The 20,379-nt window shown below is 39.9% G+C and overlaps 1 pseudogene; it reads right to left on the minus strand.

Annotated features, from left to right (window-relative positions):
- Window positions 1-202: 202 nt before the first annotated feature.
- LOC145106331 (uncharacterized) lies at window positions 203-19,031 on the minus strand (annotated as a pseudogene).
- Window positions 19,032-20,379: the final 1,348 nt, after the last annotated feature.

A 20,379-nucleotide genomic window follows, 5' to 3' on the forward strand; every position in this document is an offset into this window, starting at 1 on the left:
CATGATCGTAACATGTAATCCATCAATGCAAGAGTCGACATCACCTTAATCTGAAAAACGTGAACTGAAGTCGCCATTAATGCATAGGAAATAACATTTTAGGCAACAAGGACAGTGTGAAAAAAGAATATATATATATATATATATATATATATATATATATATATATATATATATATATATCTTTGATAATACCTTGGCATTAGTAATATCTTTTGAAATGCTGCATAAAATATATAATTATAGATATAAAGGTGTGAAAATATAGAGAAAATAGGTGGGGCTTTTGAAAATATATAACAAAAATAGTTTGTGACATGTTATCATTTTAAGAATACCTACCTCTTGTTTCATATTTATAAAGGAGTTGATGTCTTCCTCTACATAAAACGAGCCAAAATCTGTTTTGATTCCTTTTAGCTCCGGAGTAGACGAATTTCCCATGGTGAAAGTGGTTATTGTTGGGCATGCAATGATAATCAAAGTATCCAATAATGGAAATGAAAAATCCACCTTCCCTACACAAAACCCTTTGAGACATGATAATCCATAAAGTTTTAAGGACTTGAGACAAGGCAACATAAGCTCACTCATTTTTCCATCAGATTCTTCCTCTTTTTCTTCTTCTTCTACAATAATATTTGCGTCCTTAACAACTACCTCCTCCATATGGTGGCAGTTGGATATGCTTAGCTCCTTGAGTTGCTTTAGGCTACCAACCACGGAACTAGTAAAAACATGTTAAAACTTTTACAAGTAATTATAGAAACTGTTGTTAGGTTAGGAAACTTAAAGAATGTCCATCGATTACTCTTCCACATATACCTAAGATGTGGAAGTTTATAAAGTACTAAGGAATTTGGACGTGGTAACACAATCTCATTCATTTTTCCATCAGATACCTCCCCATCCTCTTCTTTTTCAACAAATACATTCTCCATATTTTCGCAATTAGTTATCTGTAGCTTTTGAAGTTGCAATAGACTACCAACTATGGCACTACTAAAAACATGTTCTAACCTAACACATCTATTAATATGGACTGTTGTTAGGTTTGGAAACTCAAATACCAAACACTGATTGTTATTCCATATATACGTGAGACAATCTAGATTCACCAACTGCACTTGTGTTAGGTTTGGAAGTGTGACAACAGTTGTTTGTGATTCATGAGAACCACTGTTTGTCCTTTTCCCTTCTACTGCTTCAAATATCTCCTCAACTGAAGCACATTCCCTTACATAAATTTTTTCCAGCTTTTTCAGATGAAGCAACTCATTGGATGGAACAATAATCTTTTCAACAAATATTTTATCTGTCACATGTAAATCGATTAAATTATGAAATGACCAATGGATCCCTTTTGAAGTAACACCAGGGCATGAGAAGCTTGCACTCTACAAGGCCGAAGGAGAGACCAGATGTTGAATAAAAACATTTGGGAAAGTAATGACTAATAATTCTGGCAACTAAAATTATTATCGAAAAAATGGATTATATTTAGTATTCAATAATGTTTTTACTTGGCATCAGGTTTTTTTCTCATAATTAGATGATATATGCATGTAAAAGTTATACCTCCTGATGTTGTTGAGTGGTAGTGATTCTCACATGCGAGGACTATGTTTGCCTAACCTTGTTTTCACATACTTGAGCTGTGGAGCTGTGGACCCACCAGCTGTGAACACCCTCATCCGTGGGAAATCATTGATCAAAATCTTATCCAATTAAGGCCACTAGAACTCATCCATCCCTAAAAAGAAACCCATGAGCTCTAGTAGATCCACTAGCTTAATAGTCTTTAGATAAGGAAATGACACATGCCTAGACTTAGAAGATGCCTTTGCTGTTTGATCTCCATCATCTTCTTCTTCCTTCACCACAATCACTTTCACTGCCTTGCAACTCTTTATCCTTAACTCTTCAAGTTGTACGAGGCTTTCAAGTGTGGAAAATGTGAATATATGTTCCAAAAGGTCACAACCCTTGATATTCAATATCTTTTGGATGCCCAGTTCAAGCGTGATAACACTATTGTTGATCCCTTGAGTTTCAAAACCTCCTTCATCCCGTGGCAAGACTCTATTTCAAGCACTTGGAGCTTTTGCATCTTTCCTACTGCATAACATGGAATAACACTTGACATTGTAACATAATTTTGTATTTTTATCTTTCTAGGGTACTCCCATAAGGTCCAAGAAACACCATCCCCTTGAGAAAACTATAGTAAATGTAAAAATTATATTTGAGTATTAGTAAGTCTTCGTTGTTTGATACATGTCTAACTTATTAAATTTTTCTAGTTAGCCATATGGCCCGTTTAATTGGCCCACAGACAGCATATTAATATAGAATGTGCATGCCCATACTAAGAGTGAATATATATATATATATATATATATATATATATATATATATATATATATATATATATATATATATATATATCATCTGTCATTTTTTAGTGTATGAATGAAATTACAATACTTCATCTACTAAGATTCTCTTTACCTGTCTTTCACAATACGTTTTGATGCAACCACATCATTCTCATTTTTTCTTCATTATTAGCTTTTCTGGTGATTGTGGTACTAGTTATCGTTGAGATTATTCTTGGCCTTAATCAATTGGATCGTATCACTAGTATTAGAGCTATACCTTCCTCATACCTTCTTAATAGTGAGAACCAGGAGTATGGCAAAAACTCAACAAGCAGTACAAAATCAAAATCTACAGAGCACCATCATAGATCTGTCTAGGTCAGTGGAGTCGACTTCCACCAACAGTAGCAGAGGATCTGTAACTCCAGTCAATACAACGAATGTTGAGGTAATCCTAAAAACTGCTCTAGAAGATTTTCGTGTTAGACTTGAATGTGCAAATCAACAACAAACCCTAAAAATCTCTAAAAACTCAAGGTTTAGTAATTTCGAGGGATAATCTCTAAATCAAATCACTAATCTCAGCAATAGCCCTTGATTCTTCATAGATTTTTAAGGTTTGTTGTTGATTAGCACATTCAAGTCTAACTCGAAGATCTTCTAGAGCAGTTTTTAGGAATACCTCAATACTCGTTGTATTGACTGGAGTTGCAGATCCTCTGTTGTTGGTGGAAGTCAACTCAACAGACCTAGATAAATTTGCGATGGAGCTCTATAGATTTTGATGTTGTTGTTGGTGGAAGTCGATTACATTGACCTAGATGGGATTTGCGAAGGTGCTCTGTAGATTTTGATTTTGGACTGCTTGTTGAGTTTTTGCCAAACTCATGGTTATCGCTATTATGAAGGTATGAGGAAGGTATTGATGGGTTTTATACATAAGAACAATCCTATGTGCTCATACAAACCCTAATGCTTGGATCTAGGTTTCTCTATTGTACATGCTTTGAATCCAAGACTTGCAAACCCTAATCTAGCATACATAATTCAAAAATTAACTTAATACATCAGATCTAGATGTTTACCTCTTCAAAGATTAGCTTAGATCTTCTTTTCTTCTTCCCTTGAGCTTAGAGTCACAATTGTAACTCCTCTAATGGATCACAAACACCTCAAGCAAGAAGGCAACTTTGAGAGAGGTGGGAGGATGCTAATTTCGGCCCTAGGGTTTCTCTTGGAAGCAAGTGGCCGAAAATTGGAGCCTTGGGGTCTTATTTATAGTGCAGGCTGTTAGGGTTTCAGTCTAAACCCTAATGGATACCTTAGCCACCAAATAGCCCAAGGAACCTTCTGGAATAAGGCCCTTGGACGAAAATATGATGATCCCTCATCATAATTTCGTACCTCCTTAGTCCATTAGGTTTCCCAACCCAAAACTCAACTATCACACATTTGACAGTTTATACCCCTTTATTTAATTAATCTCTTTTAGTCACCAAATTAATTCCTAATTAAATTATGACTAATACTAATTAAATAAATATGATTTCTCCTTTAATATATTATTTTTATAATATATTAATAAACCATAATATGCTCTCTCTTTCCTCAAATTACCTTGTTAAGTTGCTTTGGTGAAGGCAACCCAAAAGGACCATGCATAACCGGGTCAAGTACATACCAAATATAGTTACGGGCTTAGACACTAATCTAACAGTCTCCTACTTGGATAAGTCTAGTAACTATATCTCACATATGACTTCAGAATCAGGTTAGCAATCGTAGCTCTTATACGCTTCTGTCAACTCTGATCAAAATCCTGTCCTTCAGATAAGGGATCGTATAATCCTCTGTTCTAGATATCATGCTGACAATACTTGTTGTCCAGCATTTGTTTCTCGATCTCTGATTTGTTCGACATAGAATTCAGTTGAACACATCAACCTCATCCTGACCGGGCCCGACACATAAGTCAAACCAAATCATCGAGTGGCCAAGATATCGCTTTTATTCTCTTAGAATAAAAGGTACAGAAAAACTTCGACTTATATGCTTTTATCATTTACTAGCTAAGTCACACACAATAATGCGTTTTATAACATCAAGTTACTGATGCGTTTTCGCATTATCAATGCATAATCAACTAGCAAACAACAACCATATCTCTAGGTTTAAAGATTATATGATATTATCATCTTGCGATCACTTGTGATAACTTTCATGAAGTGATACTAGCAAGTGCGGGTTTATTCCAATGCTCAAAACATATTTCATAAGCACTCATAAACTTTGTAGCAAACCTTTGCTATGTCTAAAACCTTTTAGACAGTCTACAAACTAATTTATGACAATCTTCTTTCATATCTACTTCCAACATATGAGCGATTGTGGACCGTTTGAATAATCTTATTATTCAGGAAGTTAAAACATGCAAAATTGAAACAATAGATAAATAATCAACACAAGATAGCAACTTTCTTATAAATAACACACCTTTATTTAATCATCAAATGTTGAATACAAAATTATCCATTACAAGTTTCCTACCTATCTAATCTAAACTAATATCGTCCTTTAGCCCAACGCTCTTAGCGTGCTTCAAATGCTTAACCCTACTCAGTCCCTTCGTAAGGGGATCTGCTGGGTTATCTTCTGACGATACCCTCTTCACAACGAGGAGTCCCTCTTCTACCCGATGTCTAATAAAATGGTATTTTCTGTCGATATGTCGAGATCTGCCGTGATCTCTTGGTTTCTTGGTCAAGGCAACCGCTCCTTCGTTATCACAGAAAATTTCCATGGGCTCCTTTATGGATGGCACAACTCCAAGGTCTCCAATGAAGTTCTTCAACCATATAGCCTCCTTTGACGCCTCGCTTGCCGCAATGTACTCTGATTCGCACGTTGAATCAGCTACGGTCTCTTGCTTGGAACTTTTCCAAGTCACTGCTCCTCCGTTCAGGGTAAAGACCCAGCCTGACTGCGATCGGTAATTATCCCGATCCGTCTGAAAACTAGCGTCACTGTACCCTCGCACCCTTAAGTCATCACTCCCACCGAGGACTAGAAACCATTCCTTGGTCCTTCGTAGGTACTTAAGAATATTCTTGACAGCAATCCAATGTGCTCTACCAGGGTTCCCTTGATATCTACTGACCATGCTCAAAGCTAAGGTCACATCAGGGAGAGTACATGTAATAGCGTACATAATCGAGCCAACTACAGAAGCGTAAGGTACTCGGCTCATATCAGCTATCTCTGCCTCTGTACTCGGGCTCTGAGTCTTACTCAGTTTGGTATTGCATTGGATTGGTAACTCCCCTTTCTTGGAATTTTCCATACTAAAACGTTTTAGTACCTTTTCCAAGTATGTATCCTGACTGAGTCCTATCAGTCTCTTACTTCTGTCTCTCACTATCCTTATTCCCAGAATATATGCAGCCTCTCCGAGGTCCTTCATAGCGAAACACTTCCCAAGCTAGGACTTGACCTCCTGCAAGGTTGGGATATCGTTTCCTATGAGCAGTATGTCATCGACATACAATACGAGGAAGCTCACTATACTCCCACTAGCCTTGACATACACACATGACTCATCTTCGTTTCGCAGAAAGCCAAACTCTTTGACCTTCTCGTCAAAACAAAGATTCCATCTGCGAGACGCTTGCTTCAATCCATAAATGGATTTCTCAAGCTTGCACACTCTATTTGGATACTTCGCATCGACAAAACTCTCTGGCTGATTCATGTAAACATCCTCAGCCAACTTCCCATTTAGGAAAGCGGTTTTTACGTCCATCTGCCAAATTTCATAATCATGAAACGCAGCTATTGCGAGCATTACCCTAATAGACTTTATTTTAGCAACTAGTGAGAAGGTCTCATCATAGTCAACTCCAGGAGTTTGAGTAAAGCCCTTCGCGACCAATCGTGCTTTATAAGTGTGCACTTTCCCATCCATGTCTGTCTTCTTTTTGAAGATCCATTTGCACCCGACTGTCTTACGACCTGGTACATTATCAACCAAATTCCAAACTTGGTTGTCATACATGGACTGAATCTCGCTGTCCATTGTCTCTTTCCATTTAGCAGACTCTGGGCCTGCCATGGCTTCCTTGTAGCTATTAGGTTCGTCCATATTTACTAGTGTACTATCACTAATAAACGTATCCCCGTCAGTAGTAATATGGAAACCATAAAACTGGGGTGGAACAATAACTCTACTCGAACGTCTAAGAGGTAAGGACTGGTCAATTGGTTCAACAGGAGTTTCCTCCTCAGGTTGAACGCCAGTGTCAGAGGTTCCTTCATCTCCTGACTCTTGAAGTTCTTCAAGGTCAATCTGACTCCCACTGTCTCCTTGACTTATGAGTTCTCTTTCTCTGAAAACCCCTCTCCTAGGAACAAAGACAACATTGTCACTTGGTCTATAGAAGAGATAGCCAAAAGACTTCTGTGGATAGCCAATGAAATAACACTTCTCACTACGAGGTTCTAGCTTGTCGTGAGTCTCTCGTCTTACGAAAGCTTCACAACCCCAAACCTTGATATGTGCTAACGAGGGAGCTTTCCCTGTCCACATCTCGTGAGGTGTTTTGGCAACCTTCTTGGTGGGAACCAAGTTAAGGATATGGGCGGCAGTCTCTAAGGCATACCCCCAGAATGAGATTGGTAACGAAGCACGACTCATCATAGAACGAACCATGTCCAACAAGGTTCGATTACGTCTCTCAGCCACACCATTCAATTGTGGCGTTCTAGGAGGCGTCAATTGCGAAACTATTCCACATTCTTTTAGATAGTCGTGAAACTCAAGACTTAGGTACTCTCCCCCTTGATCAGATCGAAGCATCTTGATTTTCCTGCCCAGCTGATTCTCCACTTCATTCTTGAACTCTTTGAACTTTTCAAAGGTTTCTGACTTTTGCTTGATTAAGTAGATATATCCATATCTGCTATAATCGTCTGTAAAAGTCACGTAGAAGCGACAAGCATCCCTTGTGGTGGATCTAAAGGGTCCACATACATCAGTATGTATGAGATCCAATACACCCTCACCCCTTTCACATGTGCCAGTAAAGGGTGACTTGGTCATCTTCCCAAGTAAACAAGACTCACATGCATCATCGTCCCTAAGGTCGAATGACTCCAAGACTCCATCCTTTTGGAGTTGGGCTATGCGTTTCTTGTTAACATGGCCAAGGCGACAATGCCACAAGCATGCTTTGTCCAAACTTGTGGACGAATCAATATTCAAAACATCATTTCCTAAATTATCTATAATTAACACAGATTCATAAATCCCATTACAAGGTAATGCATTGAAGTAAAAGACACCTTTCAAATAAGCAGTAATAGAACCATTACTATTATCAAATGAATATCTGAAACCTTGTCTAAACAATCCATGAAAAGAAATGATGTTCCTTGCTATATCTGGCGAATAGCAACAATTATTTAAATCTAGTCCTAACCCATTACTCAACACTAAGGAATAAACTCCGATCTTGGTTACTAGTGAAGACTTCTTGTTTCCCATGATCAAGTTTATCCTTCCATGTTCCACTTCCCTACTTTTTCTTAGCCCCTGCAAATCAGAAAAAATGTGGTAACCACATCCAGTATCAAGGACCCATGAAGTAGCAAGTGATGAGTTATTAGATTTAATTAAATACATACCTGCAAAGGTGGGCTTTATCTTCCCATCCTTAATGTCCTGCATATATTTTGGGCAGCTTCGTTTCCAGTGGCCCTTCTGGTGGCAATAGAAGCACTCTGCTTCCTTGGGGTCAGAAGAGGGCTTAACAGAACCTGCTTTGGTCCCACTAGATGAGGAACCATCTTGGGTCTTACCCTTATGGTGGCTCTTAGAAGGAGCCTTCCTTTTCTTTCCCTTTCCTTGGCCAATTGCCAACACAGGAGCAGCTACCGTAGAGGATGATGCAATAGATTTGTCCTTGAGGTTGCTCTCAGCAGTCCTCAGGAGCCCTTGAAGTTTACTTAGGGTGACCTCTTCCTTTTTCATGTGGTAGGTTATTCTGAACTGGTTGTAGCAGGAAGGCAAGGAGTGGAGGATGATGTCGATAGCCAAATCCTCATCAAACTTAACATTAAGTTTGAGAAGACGATCAACATACCTTTGCATTCTTTGCAAATGAGCAGTTAGGGATTCTCCACTTCCCATCCTAGCGGTGATCATGTTGGTGATGATCTCATAGCGCTCTTGCCTCGCGCTTTGGTGGTACATGTCCAGCAAATCTTGGTGCATCTCATATGGATACATGTCCTCATAGGACTTTTGGAGTTCTAGGTTCATGGTGGCCAGCATGATGCAATGAACTTTCATAGCATCACGCTCGTGGGCCTCAAAGGAGGCCATCTCTTCAGGAGTAGCAACTTTTGGGTTGATCTTTTCGAGCTTCTCATCGAGGACATATTCTTTGTCCTCGTAGCGAGTTATCATGCGAATGTATCTCATCTACTCGTTGAAGTTTGACACATCAAATGTCACCTTTTGACACATGTTCATCAGCGATAATGATCCAGAAGCGTTGTTGTTTGCGTTTGCGTTTGACATCTGAAATAGAAAGGAACAAAGTTTGATTAGAAATGAATCCCCAATTAAACACCCAAATGAGAAATTAGGGCTAGGATCCAACAACATTATTTACAACTTAGAAAGGGATGCCGTAATCTAAAAGTAAACAATTTGATGGTAAGTGAATGACGATTCACTAATTTTTCACCATGAAAAACGAAAAGAGATTAAGTTATAAATGTATTTGAAAATTCCTAGATTTCTTTTGAGATTCATTGAACATTTCAATGGCATGTTTAAATCTCGATATGCACTTCAAATTTGCGAATGGGATGCCGAGGATCGCAAACAAGTTGTGAATAACCATGTGAATCAACATGGTGCACCCAACGTCTATATCACCTAATCAGTGTGCTGGTTAGCCACGCACGCTCCATTGATCTGCGATAAACATCGAGCCACCCTTTGTCAGCAATGTCAATCCCAAATTAGTGTGCCGGTTAGCCACGCACGCTCCACTAACGTTTGACAGGGGTACAAAGTGTAATTCCATGGAATAACATCATTTTCACATTTTACCCTAAAGTAACTAAGATAGAGAATTTATAAAACAATGTAGTTACTTTAATATTTCCATTATACTTATAATGAGGAATTAAGTGCCATATCCTATCCGTTCGGCTAACGACCCTCCACCAGTCAAGCAAGCGGTGGGTGTGAGTGTACACCCATTAAGCGCCATTTTATAGGCAGCAACCTTATACCCAGCTTATAGACTGGCTTCGTGAATGAGGCCTACTAGCGATAAGACTAGCTTATTCTTATACATATATATTAACTAATCTTGTAATAATATAATAGTATAGGGTTGAATTTTAAACTTGTAAAATTCTAAGGATTTGAAATTTAAATCATTCAAAATTAAACTTTTAATCATAAAATTTAAATTTCAAAACTTGAGGACAAGTTTTGAACTTTTCAAAACACAAGGGATCAAACAACAAATAATATAAATTAAACAATTTATTTTATGATTATCTATATTTGACCTAATCCAATTTTAGTCACAAGATAATTACCAAATAATTTAAATAATCCATATTTATCATATAAAGAACCTATTATTCAAAAGATTTGAAATTATCTTTTGTTTTGGCAGGGATAATCATTCAAATATAATAAAATTCGGATTTTATCTTCAAAAAACGATTTAGGCATTAATCCCATGACAAAACAGCAACAAAATCTCGAAATATCCTCTGTCTGACAGCTAAACTCGTCGAATCCACATTGGAACTTGTCGAGTTCATCCAACTCATCGAGTTCCTCATGGAACTCGTCGAGTTCATCAAACAGTTAGCACAAAAAACGATTTTCAGCAATCAAACAGTTAAAGCATCACATACAACTGAAAGCAATCATGGCTCTGATACCACTGATGGGTTTTATACATAAGAACAATCCTATGTGCTCATACAAACCCTAATGCTTGGATCTAGGTTTCTCTATTGTACATGCTTTGAATCCAAGACTTGCAAACCCTAATCTAGCATACATAATTCGAAAATTAACTTAATACATCAGATCTAGATGTTTACCTCTTCAAAGATTAGCTTAGATCTTCTTTTCTTCTTCCCTTGAGCTTAGAGTCACAATTGTAACTCCTCTAATGGATCACAAACACCTCAAGCAAGAAGGAAACTTTGAGAGAGGAGGGAGGATGCGAATTTCGGCCCTAGGGTTTCTCTTGGAAGCAAGTGGCCGAAAATTGGAGCCTTGGGGTCTTATTTATAGTGCATACTGTTAAGGTTTCAGTCTAAACCCTAATGGATACCTTAGCCACCAAGTAGCCCAAGGAACCTTCTGGAATAAGGCCCTTGGACGAAAATATGATGATCCCTCATCATAATTTCGTTCCCCCTTAGTCCATTAGGTTTCCCAACCCAAAACTCAACTATCACACATTTGACAGTTTATACCCCTTTATTTAATTAATCTCTTTTAGTCACCAAATTAATTCCTAATTAATTTATGACAAATACTAATTAAATAAATATGATTTCTCCTTTAATATATTATTCTTATAATATAGTAATAAACTATAATATCCTCTCTCTTTCCTCAAATTACCTTGTCAAGTTGCTTTGGTGAAGGCAACCCAAAAGGACCATGCATAACCGGGTCAAGTACATACCAAATATAGTTACGGGCTTAGACACTAATCCAACAGGTATAGCTCTGATACCAATGATACGATCCAATTGATTAAGGCCAAGAATAATCTCAGTTATAACCAGTACCACAATCACCAGAAAAGCTAATAAGGAAGAATAGCTAATGAGGATGACTTGGTTGCATTAAAACGTAATGAGAAAAGAAAGGTAGAGAGAAACTTATGAGAAGAAGTATTGTAATTTCATTCAAACCCTAAAAACCGATAGATGAAATGTGTATATATATATATATATATATATATATATATATATGTATATATATTCACTCATACTATGAGCCTGTGCTTTTTATATCTAATATGCTATCTGTGGGCCAATTAAACGGGCCATGTGGCTAACTAGAAAAATATAATAAGTCAGACATGTATCATTGTTTGTTACCCATACATACACTAGATTATAAAATTGTAATAAATACAAAACTGGTTCGGAAACAGTGTAGCCACGAAAGTTAAAACACAAATTTGTTTTAATGTGGGACTATAATTTTGGAATGCAAAACTAATGATGTTAACTTGTTGAGAAAGCATATGTTTAGAACAAGAAGCTTATAAGTTTCATATTTTCTACTTCAAATTAGGAATGATCTGGCCAATGATTTTGTATCAACTTAATTAATGCTAAGTTGTTTTTGTATAAGAGATATAATAGGAGGAAGGCTAATAGCTATTATTAGTTGTTGAATATCATGCATAAATTAAAACAAAACAACTTTAGCCATAAATTAAGTTGAAGAAATTTACTGACATGATGTGATACTTAATAGAAATCTGAGTTTCATATTGTTGGAAATACATATACAAATACATGAATAACTCAGAATCTAACTACAAGCTGTAAAAATTTCAATCTCTCATGTGTTCATATGAATGAAACTTTTTATGCCTTCTAATCTCATTGTTGGGTTTGTATAGCAGCGAACGATGAGTCGATTACATGCTCTAACTTTTTGAATATCTTGTAAGTGAATTTTCCTAGAATATGATTGGTATATGGAGAATATTCCAAAGAAAAATGGATTTTAAAAAAAAATCAAATAGGTAGCTTAGCTGAATATGTTATTAACATACCTTATATGGATCAAGAAAAGAGCTAGTTGTGGAACCACCACCACCAATACACTTAAGATTTTGCAGGTGGTAGAAACTAAGATAATCAAGAAGAGGGAACAAAGTGATGCTTGTGTGGGTAGATGTAGATGTTATTTTTTATTTATCTTCATCGTCTCTATTTGAAACAACTTCTTCCATACCATCACAATATCCTATCTTGACTTGTTTGAGGTTAGAAAGAAGTTTTCCCATGAGAGGTGAAAAACATGTACTTAATACTTTTGCAGTATTTCAGATTTATGGTTGGGAGGTTGTGGAATGGGGATTCTGATGGTTTTCTATGAAGAATTAAGAACACGTTCCAGTTGCACTTCCACATGTGACTCATCCTCTCTATACTCCATATATCCAAATTCTCAAGGTAGGGAAGTATTCCGTGTTTATTATCTTGACTTCTTGGAGTGCTCTTGATCTCAAATATCACCTCTACTCCTTTATATTCCACCAACCAAATATTATAGAGATTATGAAATGAGTGTATGAGATAGGTTGGGAACAGAATATTATGCACAGATATCTCAACAAGAAATGTAATTAGTAACTTTAGTAGTTAAGCTAAAGTTGAATTACCTCAACCTGAAACTTAAGAACGGAACAATTTTGGTCGGCATAACTCTTGTATATGCTTTGTGTGGTCGGAAGTCTTCCACGCACCTATTGTATTAACTTTGTAGTCTTAAGCGCTACCTCAGTACTCCTGTAACACCCAAAAAAATTCAAGCCAATTTAAAACTTTTTAAACAATTCAAAACCCATTAGTCATTACGAAATGTTTTCAAAATAGTTTAATATCAGAGTATCCCAGAAACAAAGTCATAACAAGTGAGGAGCTGTACGATCACGCCTTTGCCATGCCATGATTCCCTGATGTACCTGAAACAATAAACTGAAACTGTAAGCCCGAAAGCTTAGTGTGTTACCCCCAAAATACCGATACACATACAGTCCACATAACCATATCAGCAATAACATATCATAACAAACTGAACAACATGTAATGGATCCACAGCTTTACAAGCTGGATTACCCCTGGGCCCTCAGTACTAGTCTGGAACGCCTACCAGGCCCTCAGCTCGTATCTAGAATGCCATCGAGCCCTCAGTACGAGTCTCCCTCAGCTCGTATCTGGAATGCTCCACCTACTAGATTACCACTGGGCCCACAGTGTGAGTCTGGATTGCCTTCCGGGCCCACAACTCACATCTGGATTGCCATCGATCCCACAGTACGAGTTTCCCTTAGCCCGTATCTGGAATGCTCGAGGGTTTGTTGGGTACCGCACGGAGCAGTATCACCTCAACCCATACCACATAACATATCGACATATAACATAACTACTGAGCATGCCATAATCATATAACATCACAGGTAGTCCTACAGATCTACCTAACTGGAATAACCACTAGCATGCAACACTAACTCATACTCAACATCTAACACTGCTAGGATAACATATCCAGTGGGCCGGCCTTGGTGCCTTAGACCCCTTAGTATAGTGAGGATAACTCACCTAGCAAATGCTGAAGTCCTGCAGATACAACTCCAGCTACTGGTTGACAGATTCCCAAACTGTCAACATCAAACAATACCCAATTAATAATTGGGTTCCAAGCCCAAGGTCCAACTCACACTATAAAAGCCCAAAAGTAACATAATGGCCAAAGCCCACCATGTGGCCCAATTTTCCAAATTGAGCCCAGACCTCTACATGGTCTTCCCTTAAAGCCCAAAAGTAACATAATGGCCAAAGTAACATAACGTCCGACGATTCTTCAGATGGCGGCGGTTGGAGAAGGAGAGTGGAAAGGGAGTGGCGTGGTGGCTGCACAAGTCGTGACTAGGGTTATGGTTACCGGATGGGTAACGGCTAAATACCCCGCCCCTCATAGACATTTTCCCATAATTACAAGATCAGCCCTTCCATCATTCTTTCTTTCAATTTAAATCCAAATGTTACCATTTCTACCCTGGCTTCAAGAATCTTTTCAAATCTAGTCTGTAATTTACACCACAACCCCTCACTCAACAATTCCTTTCAACATAGGTCTAGAATTTACTCTTTTAACCCCAGTCATACAAGATCCTTTCAGATTAAGTCCAATATCATTCTTTAACCCCCGAAACTACATTCCAATAATTATTATTAAATTTTAAGCTCTAATAATATAAAATAATCAAAATAATTACTTCTCGGGGTTCCTGATTTATTATTTAATTACTCTATTCAAAACGGGATGTTATAACTCTCCCCCACTTAAATTTGATTTCGTCCTCGAAATCGTTTCTTATCATTCCTTACACGCCAACATCATGAATTACTTGGCTACAATCCTAAGCATAACCCTAGCCTTTCCAAGGCAACCGCAACCAACCCTCGCAGGGTTCTAAAACTTGAAAATAAATGAATCCCTTGCAATAAGATCACCTTTACTCAAACCGAATTCTGAAGTCTCGAGATGGTCTGGCTTCCTGATAGACTGCCCACACTGGATCATTGTTGTTGAATTTATTGCACTTATCTCCCAATTGGCTACTCAACTGCTAATAACCTGGGGTCCTCACCCGAAACAGAATCACAAATTCCGCACTGCAATCTCTAATTCTTTTCTTGACAAGAGATTAGATACTCATTCAATAGAAACTCGTTTCGATAACCAATTCCCAATAATATAATGAACAACGGGATGGAAACTGGGAGATGAACCCTTTTAGGTTTGTCAAGACAATGTTTCCTTGGTTCCCGAACCACATACATAAAGTAACCAGCTCATAAGCACCAACACTCATACCTGGCCCAATCAGCCTCGGACTGGAATGCCAGGCATGCCCACGACGGGTCCAGTCATCCCTAGGATGGAATACCCCTGTATGACACACATGTTTGGTCCAATAAACCCTCGGGTTGGAATACTAAACACGTCAAGTCCACTCAATCGTAGGGTCCGGTCATCCTCATGATGGAATACCCTAGATTGGAACACCACTATATACATAACTCGGGTCTAACCCATAACTTGAAATCCAAGGACGTATCCTTGCATCCCATCTAAAATCCTTTGATTCGTCACAACCGAGTACCACTCATCTGAAATACCGGGTTACGGCCCGGTCGTAAAGCTAAAGGACTCCCACATAGTTGCCTCACACGACTTCCGAACGAAATCCTTCCCTGGAACTAGTTGCCACTAGTTATCATGCCTCTGCGACTCAAACAACCTCCTGATCCAACCGATCGGATCCATGCATCACATCCTGACGTCACCAAATCCAAGGCTAAAAGTGCTTGCTACCTGACTAACGGTAGACTTATATCACAAACGACCTTAAGCAATTCCTTTCTTCCTTGATCTCTTAACTGTAGTGGCGTTCCTACAGTCTTATCGTTGGCTTAACCAGGTCTAATCCCTCTGGGGAAACCCCTTAAACCCATCCGTGGATTTCCATATCCTCACTGCTACACCCAAACTGGTGGTTACTACTGTCCCTTCCGCGTCCTAGCAACGCGCTCAGACTATCTACCAACCTAGCGAATGTTGCGGCTACACCCACAGACTTACATCACTCTAGCACTATTTGCTAACCTTGTGAATGCTACGGCTACCCCCGCAGTCTTACGACACTTTCCATACTACCTGATCTCTAGTGAATGCTACGGCTACCCCCCGCAGTCTTACAACACTCTCCATACCAACATTCGACATTCTAATGGCCACAACTACGAGCGTACACCTAGGGTTGTCTTCCTTCCTAAAAACGATGCGAAACTTATCCCAGTTTCAAAACCGATCCTGCTTCTGCGTTCCGGGACGATTCTCCCCCACTTAGATTCAACTAAGTCTTCATAATACCTGAAATTTTGATAATTCCCAATCCTTCTCACTTTCCAACGATCGATCCGATGACAACCAGACCTTTCCAACTAGTACTCATTTACTACCCAACCCCAAATGAACACACACTTCTAAGACCTAGCTGAACACTTCCTGAATCCCAGTGAAACCGACAATCGCTAATACTTAAATGATCCCACACTCAAATCTTGAAGTCCAAAAGATAGATGCTCCAACTAACATCTCAGCAATGAGCTACTTCCCTTGGCGTTTTCTTTCGCCAACCAATAACGGTTACTGAACTACTGAATCCTGACAATGTTGAATAATCATCGTGTGGGACCCTGTCCGCAGACCTCCCACATAATACCTTTTTTCCCAAAGTGTTCCAACAGTCCTCCCGCTCTCGGCTCTAGAAATCATATCATCCAGGGCCTCGTACCCTGACTCACTCACCAGTCCAATCATCCACAGCTGAACTGCAGTAGCTGAAACAACCTTTGCCCTAAACCGGGCCACAACTACTCCCAAAACATAGTCTCCAATCCCGAAAATGCAATTGATCGCACAATCAATCCTTACCGTCTGATACAAGAGATCCAAGGCGAAATGGACCTCCAAAATACTTATGCCACATCGACCACCCGCGCTTACCAGCACTAAACTACTATCGCCAATCCCGGCGACCAACTAACCCCGAGCTAGAATACAACTTGATCCTGGGGTCACAAGCCTGCTCAATCCTTCGAGCTCAAAAACTGAAAGGGCGCAAACCTTGCCCTGGAAAACGACATTCATATCCTATCGATTAACCGTTCTACTTCTAGCTACAAAAGCCCAGCTGAACATAATCAACATTCATTTCCGGAGTCCCCGCGACTCACACTTCAGCCTCGAACAAAACCCCCAAAGCCACAAATCCAGAAACTCATGTGCTAGCCTCTCCCGCTCAACTGCAGAATGTAACGAGCACAGAACATTCCCTGATCCCAAGTAACTGCAGCCCTCTGCTTATCATAATATGTCCCCGTAACAAGTCTCGATACTGGAAAGCTTGACCAGCTCCTCCCCCTGCCGTCGTTACAGCTGATATAGTTGTCGCGACATTCGTCTCAACAATGGCTGCATAGCGCTCGTTGAATTACTCAACCATGGCGGTCTTGATAGACCCAAACATCCCCGAAAATTATTCCCTAACAACCCCGATCACCTCCTCCCGGATGATCTCACTGACACGGTCCTCTGGCAACGCTGGCCTATCCTGGCTACCAGCTCCCGATCCTAACCTGGATCCGGTCTCAAGTCGTCTCGTATCCACTATTTTGGTAATACCCAAAAAAAAATATGATGACTCATATAATAATAGGGAACCAACTCCCAACTAAACCCTAGGGGTTGTGACTTCTTTGCTACGTGTATGGGTCCTATGCTTTCAGTAGTACGAGCCCATACTACCCTTCCACACCTACCCATATTTGTCTCAAGTATCACCACAACACCCTAACAATATGCATAACCTAGCAAGCGCTCAATCCTCACTCTTAGAGGAAGGCTAACTGTCTCACAACTGACCACCGGTCTCACACAATCCACCCATCCATGAAACTTCCACCAACCCTGCAGCACTAGTGTATGCTAGCCATACATAACGTTGGACCCTATAGACTTTTGAATATACAATCCTACCCTAAGCTCCCAATCAAACAAGAACAGAACATAAGGCCAAATCAAACATTCTCAGGCTATAAGATCTTAATTATATATAACTGTGATGCATACACTAAGCAACTATAGTAATGATGTCAATCTCATATAAAGAAAACCCTAGGCTAGCAGGCATCATGTAATCAGGCAATTCTATCATGCAATTCCTGAAAATCCCTAGCCTAGTACTAACATGCTGTTCTAACATATCTCATCATCAAATAACTTGTATGGTATTTTGGGGTCTACTTACTAGCTTCGGCTGATCGTACACCCTGCATCCTCCTTTACTTATTTTGAAAACCTTTTTGAAAAATCATTTTGAAAGTCCTTCCTTGATTTGAGACTGGAGTTACACGAGTGTCCCTCCAATTCGCTCAAACCAAGGCTCTGATACCAACTTGTAACACCCAAAAAAAATTCAAGCCAATTTAAAACTTTTTAAACAATTCAAAACCCATTAGTCATTACGAAATGTTTTCAAAATAGTTTAATATCAGAGTATCCCAGAAACAAAGTCATAACAAGTGAGGAGCTGTACGATCACGCCTTTGCCATGCCACGATTCCCTGATGTACCTGAAACAATAAACTGAAACTATAAGCCCGAAAGCTTAGTGAGTTACCCCCAAAATACCGATACACATACAGTCCACATAACCATATCAGCAATAACATATCATAACAAACTGAACAACATGTAATGGATCCACAACTTTACAAGCTGGATTACCCCTGGGCCCTCAGTATGAGTCTGGAATGCCTACCAGACCCTCAGCTCGTATCTGGAATGCCATCGAGCCCTTAGTACGAGTCTCCCTCAGCTCGTATCTGCAATGCTCCACCTACTAGATTACCACTGGGCCCACAGTGTGAGTCTGGATTGCCTTCCGGGCCCACAACTCACATCTGGATTGCCATCGATCCCACAATACGAATTTTTCTTAGCAGGAGGCGGCAACCACCACCTCACGGTGGTGGTTTGGAGTTTCTCTATTATTATTTCGGTTCCAATTACAATGCTGAAAACCAAAATAACGCACACACACTCACACACACCTAAATCATAGCAAAACGCACACACAGCCGCCACCACGCGGCGGCTGGTGGTGGCAAAGCAACAAGGCGACGGTTACCACCATGGTTGGCAGCCATGATGGTCTTCCTTGGTTTCCGGCCAATCCAACACCATACACCGGCTATCTTGCTTGTGAAAGGAATCCGGCCACCCATTCGGTGGCGTAAGGCTGCGGTAGTGACAAAGAAAAACAGGCAGCAACAGTGGCTTACGGTGGTGACGGACAGCCACACTGAGACCCAAACGCGACATGACCGACCGGTCCTTCCCTTGACCACATAACCGATTTTCACTCTTGCCTCATGGTCTCCGGCGTCCCATGCGAAGTCCTTCTCTATTCTCGACGTCTCGCATTGGCAGCAAGCTTGTGGTCAACAACACCGACGGCCACGGAGAACAGCAAGTGACATCGGGGCATAACAGACGGCAGTAGCCACGATAGTGGCCTCTTGGTGGTCGTTGCGTGTTACTGGCGAACAGAAGAAGAAGGAGAATGAATGACGGCGGAAGCAACTCGGTGAAACAACCGTATGGCGGCAGTGGCAGCGACGAGGCTCGACCAACACCCTCGATTGGTCCTCCCCGAAACAACAACGGTCGTGGCGGCTTCTTCCGGCGACCCCGACGTCCGACGATTCTTCAGATGGCGGCGGTTGGAGAAGGAGAGTGGAAAGGGAGTGGGGTGGCGGCTGCACAAGTCGTGACTAGGGTTAGGGTTACCGGATGGGGAACGGCTAAATACCACGCCCCTCATAGACATTTTCCCATAATTACAAGATCAGCCCCTCCATCATTCTTTCTTTCAATTTAAATCCAAATGTTACCATTTCTACCCTGGCTTCAAGAATCTTTTCAAATCTAGTACGTAATTTACACCACAGCCCCTCACTCAACAATTCCTTTCAACATAGGTCCAGAATTTACTCTTTTAACCCTAGTCATTCAAGATCCTTTCAGATTAAGTCCAATATCATTCTTTAACCCCCGAAACTACATTCCAATAATTATTATTAAATTTTAAGCTCTAATAATATAAAATAATCAAAATAATTACTTCCCGGGGTTCCTGATTTATTATTTAATAACTCTATTCAAAACGGGATGTTACAACTCCCCATCACTTGATGACCAACCTCATCCCAACAGATCGGGGTCCTACACTTTCTCCCATAAAGCAACTGAAAGTGAGGCGTACTAATGCTAGAGTGATAGTTGTTGTCGTAGGAGAACTCACCTAAAAGAAGGTAAGTATCCCAGCTCCCTTCAAAATCCGACACACATGCACGAAGTGTATCCTCGAGAGTCTGAATGGTTCGTTCACTCTAACCATTCGTATGTGGGTGGTAAGTGTTGCTGAAGAGTAGTCGAGTACCCGACTCCTCATGAAACTTCCTCCAAAACCTGGAAGTGAAACGAATATCACATTCATAAACAACAATGAACGAAACTCCATGTCATGCAACCACCTCCTTGATGTAAATCTCAGCTAACTTCTTGGCAGAT

The sequence above is a fragment of the Lactuca virosa genome, chromosome 4 (assembly GCF_052849685.1).
Source record: "Lactuca virosa cultivar CGN04683 chromosome 4, Lactuca_virosa_CGN04683_v6, whole genome shotgun sequence".
Taxonomy (NCBI): Eukaryota; Viridiplantae; Streptophyta; class Magnoliopsida; order Asterales; family Asteraceae; genus Lactuca; species Lactuca virosa.